Genomic DNA, 26804 nt, shown 5'->3' with positions numbered 1-26804 from the left:
GCCAGGAGCTGGGATTCCTCTTGAGCAGGTGCCACCCAGGGGTAGAGGGCCATGTGACTAGGTGGGTGGGACTTGAGAGGTAGCCATCTGGGGCCTTCGGGGACAAAGGCCACCTAAAATTTTTGTTTTGTGTGTCTATGTGTGTGTGTGCATGCTTGTGGAGAGCAAAGGTCCTCATCTGGTATGTTCCTCACTCGCTAAGGACTTTACCTAGCCACCTGCCAGCTCCAGGGCACCTTGAGCTTCCAGCTCCCCAGCTCTGAGGTTACAGGCACGCACTGTTACATGGGTGCTGTTGATTGAACCCAGGCTGGCTCTCTCTTTCTTCCTCTCTCCCTTCCTCCTCCTCCTTCTCCCCCCCACCCCCACCCCCCAGACAGGGTCTCACTGTGTAACCCTGGCTGTCCTGGAACTCACCACATAGACCAGACTAGACTCAACCCCACAGAAATCCACCCCTCTCAGCCTCCCAAGCGCTGAGCACTGAAAAGGCTTGTCCCACCACACCAGGTTTTCTTTTTTTTTCTTTTTTTGGAGACAGGGTTTCTCTTTATAGCCCTGGCTGTCCTGGAACTCACTTTGTAGACCAGGCTGGCCTCGAACTCAGAAATCTGCCTGCCTCTGCCTCCCAAGTGCTGGGGATTAAAGGTGTATGCCACCACCGCCCGGCAGGTTTTCTTTTTCTTTTGTTTTCTTTCTTTCTTTTTGCTTTGCTTTTTTTTTTTTTTTTTTTTTTTTTTGAGACAGGGTTTCTCTGTGTAGCCCTGACTGCCCTGGAACTCACTTTGTAGACCAAGCTGGCCTTGAACTCAGAAATCAGCCTGCCTCTGCCACCTGAGTGCTGGAGTTAAAGGCGTGCGCCACCACGCCCGGCCACACCAGGTTTTCATGCTTGCTTCTTTTTAACAGTCATGCTTTGTTAACAACAGAGCTGTCTCGTCAAGTCCTTATTTGTTTGCTTATTTATTTATTTATTTATTTATTTATTTATTTATTTACTTATTTATTGTGTGTGTATTTGAGACAGGGTATCATTATTGTCCAGAGAGGTCTCAAGCATACTATTTAATTGGGGTTAACCTTAAACTCCCATCCTCCTGCCTTAACTTCCCAAGGGCTGGAGAGTGCACCTGATTTCTTTACTTTTTCTTACATAAAGCCATACTAGGGACTGGAGAGATGACTCAGAGGTTAAAAATACTGGTTTTTCTTTTCAGAGGACCAGAGTTCAACAGCCATAGTCTGTGGTTCACAAAGAACTGTTACTCCAGCTCCAGGTGGAATCTGATGCCCTCTTCTGGCTGCTGAGGGGAACTGCACTCAGGTGTACATACCCTCACACTGATGCACAGATTTTTTTTTTTTTTTTTTTTTTTTTTTGGTTTTTCGAGACAGGGTTTCTCTGTATAGCCCTGGCTGTCCTGGACCTCACTTTGTAGACCAGGCTGGCCTCGAACTCAGAAATCCGCCTGCCTCTGCCTCCCCAGTGCTGGGATTAAAGGCATGCGCCACCACACCCAGCCCCTGATGCACAGATTTTTAAAAATAACCTCTATTTTTTTCAAGGGAGAATCTCATGATGTAGCCCTGGCTGCCATGGAACTCACTCTGTAAATCGACTGACCTAGAACTGAGGTCTCCCTGCTTCTGCCTCCTCAGTACTGGGATTAAAGGCGCCACCACTCCCAGCTAAAAAAGTTAATACTGGGGGAAAAAGCTAAATGTGTTAGCCATGTCTCTAACTCCAGTACTCTAGAGAAAGAGACGAGATGAGATGATTGCTAAATTTAAGGCCACCCAGAACTACAGAATGGATTCTGTAGCTAAACAAACAGAACAGGCCCAGACTCCCAGCTACCTGGCATCTGAAACCAGCCTGAGCTCTCTAAGACCTTGTCCTACCACCCCCCCCACCCCCCCAAATAAGTAAATAAATAAACTAAAAAAGAAAAAATCTGCTAGGCATAGTGAATTAATCCCAGCACTTGGAAGGCAGAGGCAGCCAGATCGGTCTCTAAGTTTAAGGCTAACCTGGTCTACAAAGAGAGTTCCAAGATAGCCAGGGCTACAGAGAGACTCTGTCTCAGAATAACAACAAATCCAAAATTAACTGTAACTCATCAGTTTTCCAACTTTGGTTTTCGGGTATTAGTTTGTGATAAGTTATTTCTCCACTGGTGAAATGAAGGAATTCAAGCTAGATTAGAGTTTATATTTAAACACAGGTTTATTTGGGAACCCGCCTTCGGGTGGGTGAGGCCACTGGTTCAGAGGTTCCAAGGAAGGAATCTAAGGAAGTAGCTATGGAAGGGAGACAGAGGGGGAAAAAGGGGAGAAAGAAAAAAGAGAGAGAGGAGAGGAGAGGAGGGGGAGGGGGAGGGGGGAAGGGAGAGAGAGAGGGAGGGGGAAGGGGAGAAGGGAGAGAGAGAGGGAGAGGAGAGAGAGAGGAGAGGAGAGAAAAGAAGGGACCAAAGTGTCTGGATTATATTTGAAATAGCAGCCGGGCGTGGTGGCACACGCCTTTAATCCCAGTACTCGGGAGGCAGAGGCAGGAGGATTTCTGAGACCAGTCTGGTCTACAGAGTGAGTTCCAGGACAGCCAGGGCTACACAAAGAAACCCTGTCTCAAAAAACCAAAAGAAAGAAAGAAAGAAAGAAAGAAAGAAAGAAAGAAAGAAAGAAAGGAGGAAAGAAAGAAAGAAAGAAAGAAAGAAAGAAAGGAAGGAGGAAAGAAAGAAAGAAAGGAAGGAAGGAAGGAAGAAAGAAAGAAAGAAAGAAAGAAAGAAAGAAAGGAAGGAGGAAAGAAAGAAAGAAAGAAAGAAAGAAAGAAAGAAAGAAAGAAAGAAAGAAAGAAAGAAAGAAAGAAAGAAAGAAAGAGCAAGAGCCTCTGGAGGAAGAGCAGCCCAGCCCCTGATCTGGGGTCTCCAGGGTTTAGGGTGGGGTATACCAAGTCGGGACTGAGGGATGCTGGGAGAACCTGGAGAGCAGGTCTGCTTTGGCATGTAACATATGCACTTTAGCCCCTCTTCCGAGTCTGAAGACCGTTTATCCCAGTATGACTTCTACTTGTATCTTTTAAACACAAATCCTTTTCTTACTCTAAAAAACATATTGTCTGTGCACCACAGGCATACCAGGTGGCCTCAGAGGTGAGGCAAGAGGACAGAAACCCCAGAAGTGGAGTGATGGATAGTTGTGAACCACTTGATTGATATGGGTGCTGGGAACCGAACCCAAGTCCTCTGCAAAAGCAGCCTGTGTTCTTAATGACGGAGTTATTTCTCCAGACCTATGTTTAATTAAATTTCCTTTATTAATTTATTTGTTCTGTTTTTTTGAAAGAGGGTCTTCCCACCCGTTTGTTTCTTTCTTTCTTTCTGCACTCCTACCCACACCCACCCCACCCTTGTTTCCCAACATCTATCTCTGTGTAGCCCAGGCTGGCCTGGAACTTAAGAGACCTGCCTGCCTCTGCCTCCCTCTTCTGAGTGCTGGGATTAAAGACGTGCATCAACACACCTGGCCTATTTTTGTTATTTTAAATCACGTGTTTGCATGAGGAGGTCCCTTGGAAGTCAGTCTTGCGATGCCCTGGAGCTGGAGATTGTGAGCAGCCCAACTGGTGGGTGCTGGGAAGGAAACAAACTTCAGGTCCTCTGCAGCCGCAGTGTACTCTGGACCACTTGACTCGGGGTCCCCTACAACCTTATACAGTTTCCCAAGAGCTTAATCTGCAGCGAGCTACCGCACCCAGTTTGACACGTGTTGGAACCCCCAGTTAGATTTCATTCCTCGCCTGAACCCAGGGAAACAAACGGTAGCTTTCTTGCTCTTGAGTCAAAAGCGCAGCCCTTCGATGACCTGGAGGAGAATCCAAACTTGGCGAAAGGCCTCTGTGTCTCTTTCAGGCCACAGTCTAAAAAAAGCAGCCGCCCACCCCGCATGCCCTCGTACCCCCCACCCCCAACTAATGAACTATATCTAATAGCCTCTCTTGCAAGAGTCCTTTGAGAAGGAGGCGGTGCTTGGTTTTGACCTCATTATCCACGCATCCCCCACCCCACCCCTTCTGGGGCAGGTACATTCCTTGCATTCCAGCCTGTAGGAGCTGCTGGGACGTCGTTAACCCCGGGCGAGCCTGGGAAAAAGCGGCCGACTGCCTCCGAGAATCCTCGGGGAGCAGGCACGAGATAACGAGAGGTGACGAGGTCAGCCTGGAAGCCCCTTTCATCTTTTCAGCCCCGCTTCCAACTCGGACAAAAGGCTCTGTCCAGGGGTGCCAGTACCCCTCGGTTTTATTTGATGCTTTGGCCCTGGAAGGGGGCTGGGAGGCCTGATCCTGTCTGGATATTGTTTTCGGGGAGCGAATGTCTCGCTCACAGGATGTCCTGGACCCCTGGGGGAATGCTAAGTGGAAGGCCGGGACTAGAGCAAAAGAGACCACCCAGCTCCTGGGAGGAGGGTGTGAAGGGCCTGAAAGGAAGCAGCCGCCAAACAGAGTTCACCATTTAGACAGTCAGATTAAGGGCGAGGCCGGGAGGCCACAGCGGAACCCGGCTAGATTTTGCCGCCAAAGTGAGAAAGGGGGAGTTGGCTGGGAGGCCTGGATACTGGGGATGGAGTGGAGGGGGGGCTATTCCTCCACCAGCTTGCCTCTTATCAACTACCTCAGTGCTTTTTCCACTCTTAGAAGGGTGCCCTGAGGTGCTGGGGGCACACTGGGGGAAGGGGAGGGAAAGTGTGTTGCCAGAGTGGGAGTGGGAGGGGCGGGCGGGGTTATCACTTCCTCTGTCCTTTCTCCAAGTTTCTTCAGCCATTGTGCCTTGTCAAACCAAAATTCCCCACTAAAAGTCAAGGGAGAGAAGGCGCCTGCCTGGAAGTAAAGGTCGATGGAAGCAGGGGGGTGGCCATTAGGGGGCCAGCGGAGCTACACTGGGGTATTTTGTCCCTATAACAACAAAAGACAAACACACACACACACACACACACACACACACACACACAAAATGAAAATAAAAGATTTGAACTGGCCAGACAGTGGTGGCGCACGCCTTTAATCCCAGCACTTGGGAGGCAGAGGCAGACGGATTTCTGAGTTCGAGGCCAGCCTGGTCTACAGAGTGTGTTCAAGCACAGCCAGGGCTACTCAGAGAAACCCTGTCTCAAAAACAGCCACAACAACAAAAGCCTTTGAAAGTTAAGGTGTGGGTGATGGCCAGTGCCTTTATTTCCCAACACATACAGTTGGGGAGGGTGAGGTAGGCAAATTGAAAAGAGTGGAACCCATTGTGATGGTTACCCCATGCTGCAGAATTGAGATCCCTAAGGCACGGGAAACCTCCCTTGGAAGTTCATGGCCACAGACTGACCACTCTGTACTTTGACCTTCAGCTAGAAGGACCTAGCCCCCAAAGATGTGCGTGCGCATGGTACATCTATGACAACACATAAGTAAATGTGTGATTTGGGGGCTAGAGAAATGGCTCAGCTGTGAGACGGATTCTTCCAGAGGACAAAGGTTCGATTCCCAGCACCCACAGTGGCTCACAGCCATCTATAACTCCCCTTCCAGGGGATCCAGTGCCCCAGCACACACGTGATGCCCATTCATGCAACCTAAACATTCATACACATAAAAATAAATCAAACAAATACATTTAAAACATGTGGGAGCTGGAGGGATGGCTCAGTGGTTAAGAGCATGTATGGCTCTTTAGCAATCAGGCACATCCAGACAGACGAAAGTGACTCCGCAGTAATCAGGCATCTTTACAGCTAGCTTTCCAGGGACCCAGCTTTCGCGCTCCCCCTTCCCCCCATGTCCACTTCTGCTCGCACCACATCCCCAGTAAAAGTCCTCCCCCCCCCCACAATCTACTCTGTGTCCCTCCCCTTTAAGAAAAAAACTCCCATGTGAGACCTGTCACATAGTGTGCTTTTGTGGGGACCTGCCACCTGGGCCTATCGCTACTCTTCCAGAAGACCTGAGCTTGATTCCCAGCACCTGCATTAAGTGGCTCACAAACACCTGTACCTATAGTTCCAAAGAGTGACACACTCTTCTGTCCTCCTTGGGTAGCTGTATTCATGAGTACAAACCCACTCAACACACACAACCAACCCACTCTCACACTTACGCATTCACACACTCATACACTTATGCACATAATCACACACGCACACACTAACACATTCATAAGGTGTCACACAAACACTCAGACTCATTCATATACTCATGCACACATTTACATATGCATACACACTGACATACACTCATGCATCATGCACACATTCACACACATACACACACTCATGCATACACTAACACAGTCTCACATTCTCACACTCATGCACACATTCACACACACTCATGCATACACTAACATTCACACACACTTTCTCACACAGACACTCATACACATACATGCACACACGCTTAAAAAATAAGGAAATAACTATTAAGTGAACAAAAGCAGTGTTTAGATGCTTGAAAACATCCCAGCATCCACGCTGTGGTCCGTTCAACACTCCTCCAATTTCCTGTAGAATAATGAGCCCTAGAAGGGAGGAGAGTGAACCCAGGCTCAACCAGCTCCCAGGTGATAGATCCTGGACTTGTTAGGAAAGAGTCCAGGGTCACAAAAGAGACCACTGCTCCAGCCCAAGTGTCTGGACACTTTGTTTGTACCCCTGATCGAGAGGACACAAGCACTCAGAAGAGCAAACACAGACAGGAAATTCATTTAGTTTCCCACATTGACTATGTCCTTTCCCAATTGGCTGGGGTCTGACCCCCACAGTCTTTTCCGATTGGCTGGTCTGAAAAGAATTGGCTTCACTCAAAACAAAAGATGTCCTAGGTGGCAGGGTTGGGGCTAGGGGTAGGGCAGAGGCAGGCAGATCTCCAAGTTCAAGGCCAGCCTGGTCTACTGAGTGAGTTCCAGGATAGCCAGGGCTACACAGAGAAACCCTGTCTCCAAAGTAGGGAAAAAAAAGAAAGGAAGGAAGGAAGGAAGGAAGAGAGAAGAAGCAGAGGAGGAGAGGGAATCCTGATCCCAGAGGAAAGGATCGCTGCTCCAGGCTGTCAAATTCTTGGAATGCCTCAGAGAGCCTTTTACTGAGTGGGGGTGATTAGAACATTTACACAAAACTCTTTCAAGACGTAAGAGGTAAAAAGATTTCAATTCCTTGCCCTAAACACGTTTTATAATACTTTCTAGAAAAGAATCATATCTGGTATTTCTCACAGAGCCAAAGTGAGGCAGGAGTGAGGCAGGACGGCATACAAGACAAGGCCCCTGACTGGACAGCTTGGTCTAACTCTCTCCCCTGACTGGCCTGTGCATTCTCACTGGCCCACAATACTGACTGCCTGAGGCTGGCGTTCCAGGAGGCTGAGCGCTGTCGGCCTGACCTGAGCGCCAGGAACTGAACTCCAGTCCTCTATGAGGGAAGTGTGTGCTCGTACCTGCACTGTCCCCTTAAAATAAACCAAGACATGGGGTCTACTGTAGCTTACACTGGTTTAAAACTTCATCAGGCCTCTGACCCTTCTACCCTGTTTCCCAACTGATAGGATTGCAGGCAAAAGGTACCACACCCAGGTGAGAGGGTCTTCTTTCTCTCTTTCTTTCTTTCTTTCTTTCTTTCTTTCTTTCTTTCTTTCTTTCTTTCTTTCTTTCTTTCGCTCCCTCCCTCTCTCTCTCTCCCTCCCTCCCTTCCTTCCTTCTTTCCTCCCTTCCTTCCCTTCCCTTTCCTTCCTCCCTCTCTTTCTCTCCCTCCCTCCCTTCCCTTTCCTTCCTTCCTTCTTTCCTTCCTTCCTTCCTTCCTTCCTTCCTCTCTCTCTCTCTCTCTCTCTCTCTCTCTCTCTCTCTCTCTCTCTTCCTTTCTTTTTTAAGATGTGTAAAACTGAGGATTGTTTATGTGTAGAGTGTGGATGACTCTGCAAAGTAGAAAGCAAGTGGTCTGAGTGGGGGTGGGGTGGGGATGGACGAACAGAACAAGAAAGGATGGAGCACCAGCCCTGGAGGGTGTTTGCCACAGATAGGAGCCTGGCTACTTATCCCAGACTGCAGGAGAGAAAGCAGAGTTTGGACAAATTTAAACATCCCATGAGTCATGGCCCGCTGGCCGGCTGAGACAGTTTCAAGCCTGACTCTGTGCCTCCCACTGTGCCCTCTGGTTGAAGATAAGCTGGAGACCAGGGTTTGGGAGAGATAGACCCTTTGTGAGAGACAGGATGAACTAGATGAACTAGAGAGAGGTCTTCTTCACTGCCAGAGAGAGCTCTGAGCAGCATGAATGAGTGTGAATAGGAAATGGAGAAATGTGTGCCCTTCAGAATGGGATCAAGGGGCTGGGGAAATGGAAAGTCCCCACAGGCAGAGTCTCCTGTAGCCCAGGCTAACCTCAAATTGGCTGTGTAGTGAAAGATGGCTTAGGCTCACTGCTTTGTTCTGGTTTTGACATAGGTCCCTCAAAACACAGAGACCTTGGGACTGGAGAGATGGCTCAGCGGTTAAGAACACTGACTGCTCTTCCAAAGGTCCTGAGTTCAATTCCCAGCAACCACATGGTGGCTCACAACCATCTGTAATGAGATCTGACGCCCTCTTCTGGTCTTCAGACACACATGTAAGAAACTGCTGTATACATAATGAATAAATAAATCTTTAAAAAAAAAAAACACAGAGACCCATCTGCCTCCACCTCTAGGTTACCAGGACTAGAGTCCTGCACCACCACACCCAGTGATCCAATTTCTTTTTTGTTGTTATTGTTGTTTTGTTTTTGTTTTTTTGAGACAGGGTTTCTCTGTATAGCCCTGGCTGTCCTAGAACTCACAAGTACCCTTGAGCTGTCCTAGACCTTCACAAGTACCCATGAGCACACGTGTGTGTACCATAATTGAAAAGAAAAGAAAAGAAAAGAAAAGAAAAGAAAAGAAAAGAAAAGAAAAGAAAAGAAAAGAAAGGAAAAGAAAAGAAAAGAAAAGGCTTGCTGGGCTTGCTGGGTCCCCTGGGACCCATCTCCCCAAAGGCCTCGTGCATTTTGGGATATAAACTGTTCTCTTACCAAGGTTTCTCTCAAGCCAGTTTGGCAGTTTACAGCTTTGGGACACCCTTAAAGACATCAGAAGTCTTTTCCAGGAATCTGCTCCGAGTGGTGGCTTCCTACCTGTAGCCCAACACTTAGACTGAAGCAGGAGGATTGCTATGAATTTCAAGCAAATTTGGGCTTACATATTGAGTTCCAGGCCAGTCTGGGCTACTGTGTGAAAGTCCAAAACAAAACAGAACAAAACAAAAGCAACAACAATAACAACAACCAAGGCAAACCAAAACAAAAATAAAAGAGGTGTGGTGCTGCATAATTGTGATCTCAGGCAGTGGGATGACACAGGCAGAAACATAGGAGTTCAAGAACATTACCTGTTTAACTACCTCCCTCCCGACACACGCATGCACACGCACGAACACCAGAGGTAAGTTGGTAAAGGACTTGCCTGGGTTCAGTCCCAGCAACTGCATAAACAAAGTGCGGTGTGGTGGAGCATTCCTGTGACCCTAGCACCAAGATGTGGAGCTGCGGAGGCTGGAGAGATGTTCAGGAATTAAGAGCAGGTACCATTCCAGCAGAGAGAGGACCTGATGAACTCACCGGAGTCTGCAGGGTCACAGTCGCCTGTAACTCTACCTTGAAGGCCATCAGATGCCACTGAGCTGACCTGACCTTGTGCGCATGTGCAGGCGTATATACACATAATTTAAAAATAATGAAAACAAATCCTTAGAAATTGGATCACTGCCAGGCGTGGTGGTACATGCCTTTAATCCCAGCACTCGGGAGGCAGAGGCAGGCGGATTTCTGAGTTTGAGCACAGCCTGGTCTACAGAGTGAGTTCCAGGACAGCCAGAGCTACACAGAGAAACCTTGTCTCAAAAAAAACAACACAAACAAACAAACAAAAATTGGGCCGGCCTCATGGAGGGCCACAGCCTTGCTTGCTCTGACCCCCGAGGAACCTTGGCACACCTTTGAATTCTCTTCCCCCTAATTTCCTTTGCATTAAGGAAATGGGGGGTACACAGAACTGTAAATGGAGAGGGGGAGTGGTACACAAAACTGAACGGCAAGAGGTCCTGCCCTGGGTTTTCCAGTCATAGAGCAAGCCATTCATATGTGCGCCTGAGATTGCAGGCCCTCTGCTCTGTCTCCTGATTATGCTTTCTGGTTCTCAATTATCTCCAGCCTGGACGGGAGGGGGGTGTGGGGCTCGGGGGAGACTGTCTCTTGTCACCGGGAAGATAACTCCCTGGCTGGAGCTTCAAAAATATAAATTATAAAGTGCTCTCTGGTACAAATTATTCCCCCGGGAGCTTGTTGGGCGTGTGACCCACTTATCTGCAGGGCTGATCGCTAGTTAAACCCTGCCCAAGTAGCTGAAAGGCTGTTTGTTTTATGACAAACATGACAAAGGAGCCCAGCTAAGGTTCAGGGGTAGCACTCCCCTTAAGCCAGAGTCTAAAACGTCTACTTGGGAATTCCTAAGCAGGTAAAGGCTGGATGTGAACCCTTTTTTATGCCTGTGTACCAAAACAGAAGTGTGTGTACATGCGTGCCTCTGTGTGTGTGTGTGTGTCCCTGTGCGTGTGCATGTGTGTGATGGTATACAAGTGCAATCCTCCAACTTGAAAGATGGATGCAGGAGGGTCAGGAATTCCAGATCATCCCATGATACAAGATATTCTGTCTACAGCAGACAAACAAACAAACAAACAAGCAAACATATGAATAAGTAGGGGTGTGGTAAGGCATTCCTTTGTTCTAGCACCATAGGGACATAGGTAGGTGGGTCCCTGTGAATCTGAGGCCAGCTAGTTCATGACTAGCCAGGGCTACATAGTGAGTCCCTGTTGCAAAACAAAGTGGGTGGGGGTTGGGGGGCAGGTTCTCAGATTAAGGGCACAGGCTGCTCTGGCAGAGATCTGGGTTGGACTCTCAGCATCCACACTGCACTTCACAACTTCTTTATTTTTTTAAAAACAGATTTATTGCCAGGCAGTGGTGGCGCACGCCTTTAATCCCAGCAGGCAGAGTTCGAGACCAGCCTGGTCTACAGAGTGAGTTCCAGGACAGCCAAGGCTAAACAGAGAAACCCTGTCTCGAAAAAAAAAAAAAAGATTTTATACACACACACACACACACACACACACACACACACACTCACACTCACACACAACTTCACACACACACTCTTACAACTTCTTATAACTTGAGTTCCAGGGGACCTGAGGCCCTCTTTTGACCTCTGAAGGCACCAGGCTGGCATGTGGCAGACAGCAAATGTTCAAGCAAAACCATCACACACAGAAATAAAATAATTTCAGGTTAAAAGAATAAAAAGAAACCCAAGGAGGAATGCTAAATGGTACAAGACACTAGAGCACAAGGTTCTAACTTCTGACACCGGAGGCCTTGGAGACAGGCTGGGGAGCTATGGGGCCATGGCAGATGATAAAACTCTGCTACTTGCTTTTCCGAAGAAGTCGCCCCTGTCTGTTTCTGTTCCCCATTACAGCTGATTCCAAGCACTGCAATGTCTCTGATTTCTTGGAACCCTCACATCACCCCTGAGGTAGGTGGAGTAGTTTATTATCAAGGCTCTTGCAGCCGGACTGAGGCCTCCACGCATGTGACTGGCTTGGGTCACAAGGCTAATAAGAAGTTGATCTGCTCTCCTCACCCAAGTGGACTTGCCAGGTCTCAGCTGCCAGCTGCTGATAGAACCCTTGGGACTCCCAGAGAAGACAGGCAAGGGGGCCTGAAATAGTCCCAACCACCAATGATGGAGTCCCAGCTGTAGAATCAGAGGCCACTTGCCTAATGGTCTCTTCGCTTCTGATTTCTTTTCTCTCTCTCTCTCTCTCTCTCTCTCTCTCTCTCTCTCTCTTTTTCCACGTGGTTGCTGGGATTTGAACTCAGGACCTTCGGAAGAGCAATCGGTGCTCTTAACCACTAAGCCATCTCTACAGCCCCCCCCTTTTTAAGATTTATTTATTTATTATATGTGAGTACACTATAGCTGTCTTCAGACACTCCAGAAGAGGGTGTCAGATCTTATTATGGACGGTTGTGAGCCACCATGTGGTTTCTGGGATTTGAACTCAGGACCTTTGGAAGAGCAGTCTTAACCACTGAGCCATCTCTCCAGCCCCCCCCCCCCTTCTGATTTCTCACCCATAAAATGAGCCAGAAAATAGTGCCTCTGCAGAAGGGGAGATGGGGCACTGGGAACTGGAACTCATGGACTGGAGAGCATGCTGATTCTCCAGTTAGCAATGAGATACCATGGAGGAAGCCGGCCATGGTGTCTGAGGTCTTGCCAGACATCAATGGAGACCGTCTCTCGAAGGCCCAACTCAAAGCAGAAAGAACCTCTAACAACAAGGTCTATTCTTTCACTGTGGATGGATGCTCCATTCTTTTTTTGTTTGTTTGTTTGGTTAGTTTTTCCAGACAGGGTTTCTCTGTGTAGCTCTGGCTGTCCTGGAACTCACTCTGTAGACCAGGCTGGCCTCGAACTCAGAGATACCCTTTGATCTTCCTGCCTCCATCCCTGCAAGCTTGGAGCACGGGGATGTAGCGGCACACCGTGCTTATGTGCAGATGGAACCTGGGCCTTTGAGCATTCTAAGCAAGCACTGTACCAACTGAGGCACATCCACAGGTCCATCTGTCTTTGTTTCTTTCTATCTCTCCCCACCCCCCACCCCTCAGTCCCTAAGATTTGTGTGTGTGTGTGTGTGTGTGGTTTTTTAGCGACAGGGTTTCTCTGTATAGCCCTGGCTGTCCTGGAACTCACTTTGCAGACCAGGCTGTGCTCGAACTCAGAAATCCGCCTGCCTCTGCCTCCCGAGTGCTGGGGTTAAAGGCGTGCGCCACCACGCCCGGCTAGTACCTAAGATATTACCCAGAGCCTTGCATAGCCTAAGAAGGCAGCCTACCACAGACCTGTATCCCAAGCCCCAGACCGTGACTTTTCAAAGTGCCTCCTTCACTGCTCACCTCAGGAGAGCCTGATGTTAGCTGTAAGGAAAATGGAACCCAGCCAAGGATGCTGGAACCTGCCTGTAATCCCAACACTCAAAAGAGTTCAAAGCAGAAGGTTTCTCAATCAGAGGTCAGTCTGGGCTAAGTACCAAGGCCGGAGCCTGATTCCTCCAGGACTGCTCTGAGGCAGAAGACACTGTCATAAAGACCAGAGTGTCCCAAGGGTTTAGCCGAAGCCTGACTAGAACTCCTGATGCTCCTGTCCTTTGTTCCCTAGGGCAAGGCGTGATAAGCATGATAGGCGCTCACTCCAGCCTGGCTTCCCCCTTTACTTTCGGTTCTGTGTTACTGGAAATCCTGGCTCCACTGTGAGGCTTTCCTCTTCTGCCTCCGGAGGAGGCTGCCGGATGTGCTAAAGCCCAATCAAGATGCTGCAAGCTCAGAATTGCCTTCAAGAACAAACTGGAGTGCTGGGGGGTTAGGGATGGAGTTCAACTCTGGAATGCTTGCCTACCTTGTCCAGGAATGGGGTGGGAGAAAAAAAATCCAAGCAATGGGGACCCCAGCCCACCCAGCCTCCTAAACAAGATGAACGCCTTGATTGGAGGTTCAGCATGTACCTAGCTAACTCTGGCCCAGTCTTCATCCCTAGGGCAACCTCAAAAAGAGGCCTGGGAGTTAGGAATGGCAAAGCGGGGGAAGGGGCCCCTCAGTTGCCCAAGACCAGGTAAGTGCTGACACCCACAGCAAGGGAGGGTTCAAAGGTCAAAGGGTGCTGTTCTCCGGGGATTCTGGCATACACTCAGCTCCTGAAGATCTCTGGACACCTTGGCTAAGCCAGGGTGTGCCTCAGCTTCCTCATTTATAACAGGAAAAGAGATTAGATAATGTCTCTCTGCTATCCTCCTGATGACTTCTAAGGCATTGGCTTGAGGACAATTGTGGCCCACGAACACATTTTTCTTCCAGCCTCTTGAAGACAGGGTCTCTCCTTGTAGCTCTGGTTGGTAAAGAACTGAAATTCACTAAGGCCTCAGCCTCCAGGATACAGGGCTTACAGACCCATGCCTACCATACCAGGTTCTTACAGAAAGGTTTATTTTATTTTATTTTATTTTATTTTATTTTAAGACAGGGTTTTTCTGTGTAGCCCTGGATGTCCCAAAACTTACTTTGTAGACCAGGTTGGCCTGAAACTCACAGACCTGCCTGCCTCTGCCTCCCCAGTGCTGGAATTAAAAATGTGTGTCACTCCGGTCCAGCTTGGAATTTGTACTAAAGCTTTGTCATAGTTGTGCCTGCCTTTAATCCTAACACTCTTCCACTGCAGAGGCAGAGTCCATGAGTTCAAGGCCAGCCTGCTCTGCATAGCTACATAGCTCTGCTCTTCCAGCCACACAGCACACAGTTCACTGTCACCAAAGAACAAGAACAAGAGAAAGAAAAAGTACAGAAATCTGACTAGTGTCACCAGAGATGCAGCTAGGACGGTGAGAGTGCTTTCCTAAGGTGCAGGAAGCCCAGGACACCTGTGACCACAGCACTCAGGCTAGTCAGCACTTGGGGAGAACTGAATGAATGGATGAACAAATGAATTGGTGGATGAATGAATGAAAGCAAAGAAGGGCTCCTTCTGCATTCACTTACAAGGCAGTAATGGTGACCTGTACCACTAAAGAGCTGGTCTGCCTTACTCTCTGTGGCCACATCTTTCTCTCTGCAGCAGGGAAGAAGATATTCATCTGTCCCTTTGGAAGCCCTGTTATTTGAAAGGAAGGAGGCTGGCTTCCTGACAAAATGTGACCCAGAGGACCACCTCCAACCCCACTTCCCATTGGGAGCAGTGGGAGAGAGAGAGAGCACACCAGCAAGGGCTATCATAGGGATACTTCCTGTTTTCCTCTCCTGAAAGTATTCTGGATGGATAAAACTGGGGGATCAAAGAGACTGCCTGCCTCTGGGGCCTGGGGAAAGGCAGGATGGCTTTTAACCCTCTGCTGTCTCCCATGTATGAGTTGTACAGACAGCCAGGCTCCAGTTGCCCCTGCTGGATTTTATATGCAGCTGGGAATTGAACCCAGGTCTTCCTGAACACTTGGCAAGCACTCTAAGGACTGAACTACATCCCCATCCTAGATTTGAACCTCTTGAGCCATGATGGGGTTCCCAGTGTCACTAAGGATAATGTCCCCCAAGTGCTGACATAATGAAGCACCACACACTGGATGCTAAGCAAGCACGTGGGTGTGACTTCTCCACCTCAGACCAGGAATGCTAGGATTGTGCTGGTAAAATAGCCTCCCACAGCCTTAGAACTGGTGGGTGTGAGTAAGGCCTGGGCTTAGAACCCAGTAGGCTGGCAACTGGCACTAGAGTGCCCTTTGGAGACCTGCCGTCCTGTCTGCGGTATATGAGTGACTCAACTCTGGCAGTTCCAACAGAGGCAATTTATCTCTGGGCGTGGCTAAGTGGCCTCTGATGGGCAGCTCTGTTTATGCCTTATTGAACCTGACCATTCTAGAGCAGAGGTGAGGGAGCCCAGCTCAAAGGCCTAGAAGACCAGAACAGGGTTGTAGTTGCTATAGGAATAACTTTGGCTGTCCTTTCTGGATGCTGCTAGCTCCTGCCTCTTTCCCATTTCCAGAATAGACGCAACTTATGTCCCAGGGTTTATGTGGAGACAGGGCTGTATAGCCCTGGCTGTCCTGAACTCACTCTGTAGACCAGGCTGACCTTGAACTCAGAAATACACCAGACCCTGCCTCCCAAGTGCTCAGATTAAAAGCAAGTGCCACCACTGCCTGGCTTGTTTTTGTTTTGTTTGACTGGGTAGTTATCCGATAGCCCAGTCTGATCTTGAACTCACTATATAAGGAGAGATGACCTTGAACTCACTATCTAAGGAGAGATGACCTTGAACTCACTATCTAAGGAGAGATGACCTTGAACTCACTATCTAAGGAGAGATGACCTTGAACTCTATATAAGGAGAGATGACGAACTATATAAGGAGAGATGACCTTGAACTCTTGCTTTTACCTCTGTAGTGCTGGGATCACAGGCACCTGAGAGCATCCTGACTTCTCTGGTGTTGGGGATCAAACCAAGAGCCTCGTGGATGTTAAGCAAGCTCTACATACCTGAGTCAGCTCATCAGTCTGCATTTGTTTGGTTTTGAATTTTTTCCAAAGCTTCCAGTTGAGGATCTGTCTGAGTGATGGACACAACTCCAGTCGTGCAGCTAAACTCTGCATTCTAGGTCTGATTAGTTAAAAAAAAAAGGGGGGGTGCTCTTTAATTGTACTGCTTTCTCTGATGCTAGCTGGCAAAGGGAAGAAGGAATTCCCTTCTCACCCAGGTCCTGGACAAACTAAATGTCAGCTAAGGACTCTGGGTAACCTTAATTTAAGGTCCTTTGACTGGAGATCCCTGGCATGGGGCAGCTTTTTGTTGTTTTAAGATTTATTTTTAGTTTATGTTTATCTGTGTTTTCCCTGCATGGAATGTCTATGTACCACGTGTGTTCCTGTTTCCTTCTGAGATCAGAAAAAGACATTAGGTCCTCTAGAATCTGAGTCACAGATGGTTGTGAGCCGCCATATGGGTGCTGGGAACTGAACCTCGGTCGTCTGCAAAAGCAGCCGCTGCTTTTAATTGTTGAGCCAGACGTGAAGGGACCATAAGGTGATTCTGCAATTCTGTCTCTTTAAGACCCAGGGCTCCCATGCACAAGGCAGCCTGCAGGATCTTCAGAGATTCCAGGGAGGGGGGGGGGATTTGAACTGAAAGTGCTGACAATCAAAAGACCTCATCCTTTTCTGCTGGCCTCAGTGGCTCTGCCCCTGCTCCGCCCCCTCCCCCCCCCCCCCATTTATTTATTGCAATGCTGTTCCCAGCCCCGCTGCTGTGTCAATACTGATAAAAGCAATCGTCCTACAAACAGGTGCAGCTGGGAAACGCCCCTTGGACAGCTGCCAGGGTAATATGATCACTCAGCTGGGGTGACCTGCCTCTGCCCAGCCCCCTCTTGGGTTCCAGTGAAGGCAAGTGTCCTTGGGCGGTTCCTGTGCTCTGAAGGTCCAGCCTGGCATCTCAGTTGGCATCACAGGACTCGTTGGGGTGGGGTGCGTGTCGTTGTCGTTGGAATGGGGTGGGTGTGCACCGGAAGGAGCAAGGACTCCGAGGATTCTCTTTCAGTTTCTTCAAATTAGATAAACCAACTCTGCCTGCAAGTATTTGGCTTTTTTCCCCCCCAAAACATCACTGGCAGGTATTTCTAGATAGGAAATATTTTTTTAAAGTGGGGCTGTGACCGAGATCAGAATAAACTCTATGCATGTACGTAAATGTCATGATGAAATATTTACTATTATGTATGATTAATATATGCTACTTAGAGCCGGGCGTGGTGGCGCACTCGGGAGGCAGAGGCAGGTGGATTTCAGAGTTCGAGGCCAGCCTGGTCTGGTCTACAGAGTGAGTTCCAGGACAGCCAGGGCTATACAGAGAAACCCTGTCTTGAAAAACCAAAAAAAAAAAAAAAAAAAAAAGCTACAAGAAAAAACAATATTAGTGAATTCGAACAGTAAAAGACAAACGGACAAGTCAGTATTGGGCCAGGTTCCAGTTCCCGCACTTAGGAGGTAGAAGTAGGTGGATTTCTCTGAGTTCAAGGCCAACTTGGTCCATATAGCAGCCAGCAAAGGCTGCATAATGAGACTCTCAAAAAAAAAAAAATTCAGTGTTGTTGTTTTTTTTCCTCAAGCCACGAGTTTCCAAATTCCTACCAATGACCTGACCCAAAAGGCATTTTCTGAGTACCCACCATGGCCACGCTCCCGGATTACCTAAATAAACATTTATAAGCCATCCTCCCTTATCCACAACGCATTGGGATGCTACCAGACTCTGGTTTGAAAGATTATATTTCACCGCCCCTCCCCCCACTTGTGCCCCCCCCCCCTGCCCCCAGCACACTTCCCCTGGTCTCCTGGGTACCAAGCCTCTCCGGAAATACCCTGGCTGGGCGGGTAGCCGCTGCTCCCAAAGGACGCAGGCCGTGACAGGGCTGCGGGAGCTGAGCCGCGGGGCGGGCCAGGCCGAGGACAGGGGCGGGCGCCCCGGCTGTCGCATGTCGCAGAGTTGCTCGTGGGAGGGAGGAGGTTGCTATGCAAATGGTACGGCCTACGGAGGCCCCTTTACCCAGGGGCCCTCCGGTTGCCAAAACAGACCATTCCCCGAGAACAGTCGCCTGGAAACGGGCGCTGTCATAGCAGCCTCAGGGTAACGGTGAGCCAGTCTTCTGCCAGGAGGTGGTGGGTCACGATGTGCAGAATTCAGCATCGTCTTTTCCCTTCCCACCAGTCTCCACCTCGGGGAAGGGCGTGGCGGCTCGGCCTCCACCAGCGAGGAGGGGGCAATAATTGGATTGGAGAGCTTCAGAAACCCATCAGCTGCTCCTCTCTGGGGACCGGGAGGCAGGCGGGAGGCTGGCTGCAGAGTGTCTTTGTGATTGGTCTCAGCCCCTCTCTGCCCTGCAGCCCGGTCCTGACCTGGTGTGGCTGGGCCTTGTCGGTCTTCCTAGGTCTAGAACAGCAGTGCGAGCTCCCTGTAGGCCACGGGAGGCAGACATCCATCAGATAATCAGCAGAATGGAATTAGGCTCTGATGGGAAATGTGCCTGATGCTGAGGAGATCTGACCCGGGTCTGAGGGGCTGGGAAGACGGGTGGCCCATGGTCACCAGTCGATGCTTATTTATTTCATTCTTTCAAAACCTGTCTACTATAATTTATGCTCATGTCTGGGTGTGTATATGGATGTATACATGTGGGTGCAGGCCGGCCAGAGACTAGATTCCCAGGAGTTGCTGGGAATTGAACTGAGGTCCTACGCACTTTGCTTTGCTTTTTTTTTTTTTTTTTTGGTTTTTCGAGACAGGGTTTCTCTGTGTAGCCCTGGCTGTCCTGGAACTCACTCTGTAGACCAGGCTGGCCTCGAACTCAGAAATCCACCTGCCTCTGCAGAAATCCACTTGCCTCTGCCTCCCGAGTGCTGGGATTAAAGGCGTGCATCACCACAACCGGCTTTTTTTTTTTTTTTTTAAGAGAGGGGAAACATACACATTTTATTAAACACATACATGGTTTTTTTTGGGGGGGGCGGGGCGAGACAGGGTTTCTCTGTTTAGCCCTGGCTGTCCTGGAACTCACTTTGTAGACCAGGCTGGCCTTGAACTCAGAAATCCGCCTGCCTCTGCCTCCGGAGCGCTGGGATTAAAGGAGTGCACCCCTAGGCCAGGTGCTTGCTTTTTTTTTTTTTTTTTTTTTAAAAAACCTCTTTCACCTCTTTAGTTGCTAGGACTTTTAGTTTTAGTTTTTGTTTTGTTTAATACACAGTCCTATAGAGCCTTGACTGGCCTAGTACTCACTCTGTAGACAAGGCTGATGTCAAATTCACAGAGATCCACCTGCCTCTGCCTAATGGAGGGATTAAAAGTGTGCACCACCACCAAACTGGATTTTTTTTTTTTTGTTCCTCTGTGTGGGCATCAGATCCCCTCAAGCTGGTGTTAATAGTTGTAAGGCCCCTCATGTGGGTGCTAGGAATCAAACTCTGATGCTTTGCAACATCAGCAAGCGCTTTTAACCCCAGCCCCACCAAGCACCCTCAACTCCCTCCCACAGCGCCACAGAAGGGCAGGTGTGGTGCTTCCGGCCTCTGAGTCCAGCAAGATGTAGGAGGATGAAGAGTTCAAGGTCATGCTCAACTACAAAGTGGGTTTGAGGTCAGCCTGGCCTATAGTAGACTCTGTTGCAATGATATAATTAAGCCATTCCATATATGTAGAGGAATAAGCCAAGCCACAATTTGTGTGACATTTGTCGTGTCTCATGAGCCTCAGCGTCCTTTGATCAACTTTCCTGTGCGTAGGGTTTTCTGACTTCATAAATCCCACTTCCCCAAAGTAAAAGAGAAGAATTTTTACTTTCCCAGAAACCCTTGCAACTAAAGCGTAGGCATGAGACGTAGAGTCCACCCATAGAGGCACACCCATGAGGTTTTGATCTGAAAAAGGGCAACTGAGTAGAAAGGTACTCTGCGAAAGGAACTTTGGGAGCCTGGGTCTCAAGAACAGTGGGAAGGATGTCAGGTCATTGAGTAGTCCAGATGCACCACAGCTGGGGCAAGATGGGTAAGGCAGGTTGCAGGTAAGTCCTGTAGACCGGCTGGCCTTGGACTCACAGAGGTAAGCCAGCTTCTGCCTCCGGAGTGCTGGGATCAAAGGTGTGTGCCATCGCTCCCAGAGAAGATTTCTTAAATGTTTGTGTGTGTCTCTGCACATGTGTGCAAGTGCCCTCTAAAGTGAATCCTTGGAGCTGCAGCCCCAGGCAGTGGTGGGTGATGGGAACTGGATTTGGATCCTACACAAGGACGTGTGTGTGTGTGTGTGTGTGTGTGTGTGTACATTTATATATGTATATATATATATATATGAATGACCTCTGAGGCCCAGGTGCAGCGAGCGTTGCTTGAGGTGAGGTCAGCTGGGGACATGGAAGCCAGCTCTAATCATTTAATCATTGGACTACAACCCTTACTCAGCTGTACTTCAGCAGCAGCAAGTTTTAGCCTCCCCCCAGCCCCCCCCCCACTCACTTGTCTTGGGAATCCGATGCCGGCCCTTAGCCTCCCAGGCATGCCCTTGGCCCATCACGCCTTGTGACATTGCTCTGACTGTTACCCAACAATCCCATTATACCTTTGAGTAAGCATGACACACGTACTGTGACTCATCTATTGTTCTGCCCTCCCTCAGCTCTGGCCTCCGTGGCACTGACTGTCCCTCGGCTGGCATGTACCAGTGCCTTGTTCTACGGTGATGTCTCACGGGGCATGTCCTGTCATCTGGTGTCCAGCAGAGTTGAGCATCTCAGAGCATGTAACCTCCGCAAACCGGCTTTCTCACAGCCTTCCGGGGAGGCGGGGATGGACGAGAATCAAATGCTTGTTGTCGTCTTAAGATTTTTGCTTTTAACTGAGTGCATATGTGTGTGTCTGGGTGCCGGTATGCACACGTGAGTTCCAGCGCCCACAGGGCATCAGGCCTCCTGGGGCTGGAGTGACAGGTGGTTATGAATGCTCATGTGGTGCCTGAGAACTGAATTCTGGTCCTCTGCAGACCATAAGGACTCTTCACAATTAGAACTGTTTCTCAGGCATGAACATCCTGTTCTTCATGTTCATGTGTTGATGACTTTCACCACAATGAAATATTAAGCTTTGTCCCTTCAGCTGGCATGCCTGTGGTGTGTGCCCGGAACCATGTGGATTGCTATGGCCAGAACAGGGGAAGGCCACGTTCCTTTTCCCCTTTATAATGTAGTCATCTTGATGCTTTGCAACATCAGCGAGTGCTGAAATGTAGATACTGATACAGGACCTCTGATAGCCACAAGCACAAGAAGAACACTTGACTGGGGTAGCAAACGCTGTCTCAAGGGAAAGCTCTTTTTCCCAAGTGCTAGGATTACAGGGAGCCATCATACCTGGTTTAGACATATTTAAACATAACCGGTGAGAACTCTAGCCCGTCTAAGACATCTGTTTGTTCCACGGTGGGTAGTTCTGGCATCGGAAATGCCAGCTGACCAAACCAAGTAGTGCAGAGTGGGCTTTTCTCCCTAGGTGGAGAAGAACTGGGGGACAGGGCAGGGTGTGCTGAAGCCTATCTGTGATACCAATGCTAGGGAGGTAGAAGCAAGAGGAGCCTGGGTTCAAAGCCATCCTTGCTACATAGGAAATCTGGGATCATTCTTAGCTGCACATGACCCTGGGACCCTGCTCTGAGCAGCTGAGGGGCCTAGGACAGGCAGGCCACTCAGTATCTCTGGGCTTTGTTTTATCCACTGGGAACTAAGTCAAAGGAGACAGAAGGGCGGAGCAGCGGGCCTGCCACCAGTGACATCTATTTAAGTCTACAGCGTCTTATCTATGACTCCAAATGCCTAGAAGGACTGAAGACAAAATATATTTAGCACAGAGACCTGAGCTGAGCTGACAAAGGACCGGCTGTTTTCATTCCCTCACGTGAAAGTCTAAAGAGTTCTCTTCAGCGACATCACGGTTTGATTATAGTGTGCAGACCATACCCCGTGGGGCTGTTATGGTCTGGCTCTGGGTTGCTTTTCTGAACTCCAAAAGACTGGATGATAAGCCAGGTGTGGGGCTAACCTGTAATTCCAGTACTTGGGAGATGAAGGCAGGAGAATGAGGAGTTTAAGGCTAGCCTAGGACATATAAGTTGTGGGAAGCCAGCCTGAGCTACATGAGAACAGTTTTTTTTTTTTTAATAAATAAAAATGGGCCTGGAGAGATGGTTTAGTTTTTAAGAGTACTTACAGCTGTTGCAGAGGACCACAGTTCAATTGCCAGTACCCGCACTGGGTGGCTCACAAAATCTGTAACTCGGTGGTGGTGCACACCTTTAGTCCAGCATTTGGGAAGCAGAGGCTGGCGGATCTTTGAGTTCAAGGCCAACCTGGTCTTCAGTGCAAGTTCTAGGACAACCAGGGCTACACAGAGGAACCCTATCTTGAAAAACCAAAGAGACTCTGAATTACGTAACGTATTGCTGCCCAAAAGCATTGACGAAGAATACGCCCCTCCCACATACCTTTGCTGGCACAGGCTCTTAGTCTGTGGCCCGGAACTACTCATGTAGCCCAAGATGACCTCAAAAATCTCAGTGAACTTCCTGCCTTAGTCTCCTTAGAGTTAGGATTATAGACATGAGCTATGGCTTCCAGCTTTCTGCTGCAGGTCCCCCAACCCAACTGTTCAAACGGCCCCTAAGGACCTGGAGCCCGTCTTCCATCTCCCTCCAGTCAGTAGAAGTGTCTACCCACTTTCCCACTAGGGCTCCCCCAGGCCCGTTCCCTGCCCTTGACTCTCTGTTCTTCTCCATTCTCCATCCCACTGAACTTAAGTGGTCAGGCAGATGGCTTTGGTGATGTCTCCTCTTCTGAATGGCCAGCAGTTGAGGATGCCTGTGAGGATGAATTGACTCAAGGAGCGTCTGACTGGATCTCTCTGTGCTCCAAATACTGGTTGCGGACAGTCTGAGCAAATACCCCGCCTGCCGCTTCAACCGCGCTGAAGCCCTGGGGTTTTCTCACTACAATGTCCCCAGCAGACCAAATCCTAAAATAAACGCTCTCATTTGCTAGCTAGCGCTATCTCCAAGAAGAAAGAAAGGAGTCCTAGGTGCAGGTCGGAAGCCACTGTCAGGGGCTGTCAGGACCGCGTGTGTCACTTCCCTTTGGCCCAGGGCTGTCATGGGACCTGGGGTCAAGATACAGCTCTTCCCCAGCCACCAGAGGATCCTGGGGGCAGCCCCTTGTGACTTGCAGCCTCCAGTTTCCTCATCCCAGAGCCGAGCTCATGAATGCTACTTGGCAGGGTTGTGGAAAAGATTTGGTGAGCTCATGGGAGGGGTTTGCAAACTTTGAAGTGTTACTGGCATGTCTTGTTGCTAAGGGCAAGGCATGGCATCTTCTGTTTCATTTCCTCCAAGCTTGCCCCTCCCTCCCTGCTTCCTGCAGACAGGGAGTAAAAAACATGGCCAAGCAACCTGCAGAGGGATCCGCTTAATAGAAGAAATTGCTTAGTCAATGACAGCTAACATGACAGCTTAAAACCAGCCAGCCTGAGCCAGGCAAGGGCCCTGACTGGGACTCATGGCTTGGACCTTGGTACCAATCCTGTTTCTGTCACCAGCCAGGTTAACGGTGTGACCTTGAGTTAGGTTAGTGCTAATGAACTCTCTTGCCCTCATGTATCACACAGGATGATGGTCATGAGACCTAATTTTTCCAAGAGGCCATTGTGCAGGTGAAGGGGTTGGGTTGCTGTAGGTAACTGGCCCCGTGCAAATCAAGCCTGCAGATAGCATGGCTGGTTATTATTTTACTGTTACAACGTGTGTGTCTTCAAGAAGGATCATGGGATTAGCAGGCTGGGGGTGAGAGGCAAGGTGTCTGGTCTTTATGAAAGGTTGACGTGTCTTCAAAGATTTAATGTTCAGGCCAGCCCCAGGGGCAACAGAAGTCAGCTGTATGTTTGGACATCATTTGCCCAGGATGTTAGCCAGATTTCCAGGCTAGACACTATTGAGTAAGAGGTGTGTAGCCTTCACATGTGGACAGCCTGCTGACGTCTCTGTCTCTGGTGGAGGATGCCCCAGGCCCCAGACAGCTCACACTTTTTTTTTTCCCTGACTGAGGATTAAAGCTGGGGTCATGTGCACGTTCAGCAAGCATTCCATCACTGAGCTGCGTCTTTAGCTCTTTTTAGTCACAGTGTTTCCAGGCTCAATGTTTTGAGCTCAACTCTGTAGCTCAGGCTAGCCTTGAGCTTTCTATCCTCCTGCCTCAGCCTCCTGAATACCACTAGGTTCCACATTTCGTTCTAGCAACTTTCATCTGACTTATTCTTGTTTTTTAGTATGCTGCATGCCTTGGTGTTTTCTCTGCGTGTGTACACACCATGTGAGTGCAGTGACTTCGGAGGCCTGAAGAGGGCGTCAGATCCCCCGGGACTGGAGTGACGGTTGTGAGTCACATGTAGGTGCAAGGAAGGAGATTGAACTGGTCTTCTGTGTAAGCAATATCAAATATGAAAATTTTTTCTATCAAATACTGTAAAATCTGTTTGGGACATTGGAATTAAAATTCTTTGTCTTACCCACATCCTACAACTTCTATACAAATGTTTAAATTCTCTCATCCAATAAAGCCTTTCAAAGGCCCCTGCTGTGTTCCAGGAATTTGATAGCCAGGAGCGGTTACTCCCTCCCCTACCTCCTCTGTTTCCTGTGTATCATAGTTTTTTCTCAAACTAGCCAATCAGATAAAACTGTGAGGTCGGACGCTAGCCAATGGGGGGGGGGGAGATGACGTCACTACCCAAGTTAGCCCAAACACCAAACCACCAAACGCACCTCCTGTTTCTGTGTTCTGACTTCAGTGTGCACTCTCTTGATCAAGAGAAGAGCTTTAAACCGGGTATTCTGGCCCACGACCTTAGTTCCAGCACTCGGAGACAGAGGCAGACAGCTCTCCGAGTTCGAGGACAGCCAGGGCTACACGGAAAAACCCTGTCGGGGGAGGGAAAAAACCAAATTATGTTAGTGTTTTAATCCTCCCACCCAGGAAAACCTTTGTTTACACAAAAGCCTCCTGCTTCATGAATTTGGTAACTTGGAATAGTGACCCACACTTTCTCCTTCCTCCATATTTTTGTATGCTAATTCTTTTTTTTTTTTTTTTTTTTTTTGTATGCTAATTCTTTTCAGACTATCCAATGGGATAAGGCCGCGAGGTCTGACTCCAGCCAATGGGGAAAAGACACAGGCACTTGTAACATCAGAAAGAACAGCCAGTGCTTTATCGATGATCCATCACTCTAGCCCCTATCAACCTGTCTGTCTACCTGTCTATCTATCTGTGGATGTTGGGGGTGGGGAGTAAGAGGACCACTTTCTAAATTCAGTTCCTCATGAGGCTCCTGGGAATTGAACTCACATCATCAGACTTGGCAGCAAGCCCTTCAGCCCACCGAGCTACCCTGTTGGCTGTCTCCCCACTCCTCCCTTTTCTTTTAGACAGGGTCTTACTATGCAGCTTGGATTCACCTGGAATTAGTTATGTGGACCAGGCTGGCCTTGAAATCAGAGATCCACCTGCCTCTGCCCCACCTGTGCTAGGATTAAAGGTATCCATCGCCTGGCTACACTATAACATTCTGAGAGGCAAGAAATTGTCTATCCTGGGACCTTTGAGCCCAGCCAGTCAACTGTCTTCAGAAAGACTAATGTTGGGGGTCTATTGCTTGGTATGGGCCCGCTTGTGTGTGCATATATATGTGTATGCAAATGTGTGAGGGAGCTAAAAGTGGAGGTCCAGAATCATCTTCCATCAATCTACCACTTTATTCACAGAGGCAGGGGCTCCTAGTAGAGGCTGGAGCTTGCAGATGTAGCTCGCCTTGCTGGGGATAACCCAGCCAGCTCTGGAGGGCCTTAATTTCTACCTTCTGAGTTTGGAATCAGACAGGCCACCACACCCCTGGCATTTATACAGTTTCTGGCTATCCTGACTCTGGCTTATTCAACAGTTGCCTTAAGCAGAGCCATTTCCCCAGATCTCTTGGGTTTGCTGCTGCTGTTGTTGTTGTTTGTTTGTTTGTTTGTTTGTTTCTGAAGCTGGGTTTCAGGCACACCCCTGGTGGCCTTGCACTCACAGTATTGCAAATACCGTTCCTGGATCCTGTTTCTCAGGCCTTCACCTCTGCAGTGCAGGGATTAGAGATAACACCTTTGGAAAAGGGGCCCACACTAAATCTATCTCACTGTTGTTTTGATGATGTGAAAACAAGCCAGCGTGTATTGTGGTGTAGAGTGTAGCATCTGAATGAACTTGAAAGTAAAAACAGGAGACTTCAAAGACATTTTATGCTCTGGGGTGGGGTCAGGTGTGGCTGCTCTGGGGTGAAAAACACTAGAGCTCAGAGTGACAAAGGGGTGCCACCTTTTTTACCACGTTTTCTCTTTCCTGTCACCTGTTGACAATCTGCCCCTAGTGGCTCTTCCCATCCTTGAGTTAGTAGTCCCTACTTGTCTGTTCTTAAATCTGTCATTCCCCTCCCACATTTGACTTCTTTCTTTTCTTCTTTCTTCCTTCCTTTCTTTCT

At 48.9% G+C, this 26804-nt stretch overlaps 3 long non-coding RNA genes across 5 annotated transcripts in view, besides 1 other annotated feature; 2 read left to right on the top strand and 1 right to left on the bottom strand.

The window, feature by feature from the left end:
* Gm26885 (predicted gene, 26885) overlaps positions 1–8767 on the top strand; it is a 44707-nt gene extending 35940 nt beyond the window's left edge. Inside the window, exon 4 of the long non-coding RNA NR_168686.1 lies at positions 8472–8767. This is a non-coding gene — a long non-coding RNA (predicted gene, 26885). The remainder of the gene's footprint in view (positions 1–8471) is intronic.
* Positions 1–20787, bottom strand: part of Gm36199 — a 31262-nt gene extending 10475 nt beyond the window's left edge. The window contains exons 1-2 of one of the 2 annotated variants that reach the window (XR_385508.3): positions 20712–20787; positions 16194–16314 (exon numbers count right to left, since the gene is read on the bottom strand). This is a non-coding gene — a long non-coding RNA (predicted gene, 36199). The remainder of the gene's footprint in view (positions 1–16193; positions 16315–20711) is intronic. The other variant, XR_385510.3, reaches the window with a different exon arrangement.
* Positions 18026–24802, top strand: Gm36486. Of its 2 annotated transcripts, none has more exons than XR_876726.3 (2): positions 18026–18342; positions 24558–24802. It is a non-coding gene; the product is annotated as a predicted gene, 36486 (long non-coding RNA). The 2 variants fall into 2 exon arrangements; XR_385517.4 differs by lacking the exon at positions 24558–24802 and adding an exon at positions 20872–21095.
* Positions 20247–21944: an enhancer, noted in NCBI's record as "VISTA enhancer mm81". NCBI's record gives its function as "enhancer in: heart[3/7]" and the evidence as "EXISTENCE:transgenic organism evidence [ECO:0001131][PMID:17130149]".
* Positions 24803–26804: the final 2002 nt, after the last annotated feature.

Source organism: Mus musculus, chromosome 17, assembly GCF_000001635.26.
Source record: "Mus musculus strain C57BL/6J chromosome 17, GRCm38.p6 C57BL/6J".
NCBI lineage: Eukaryota > Metazoa > Chordata > Mammalia > Rodentia > Muridae > Mus > Mus musculus.
The sequence above is the reverse complement of the archived record's forward strand: the minus strand, read 5'-3'. Positions and strand labels throughout refer to the sequence as shown.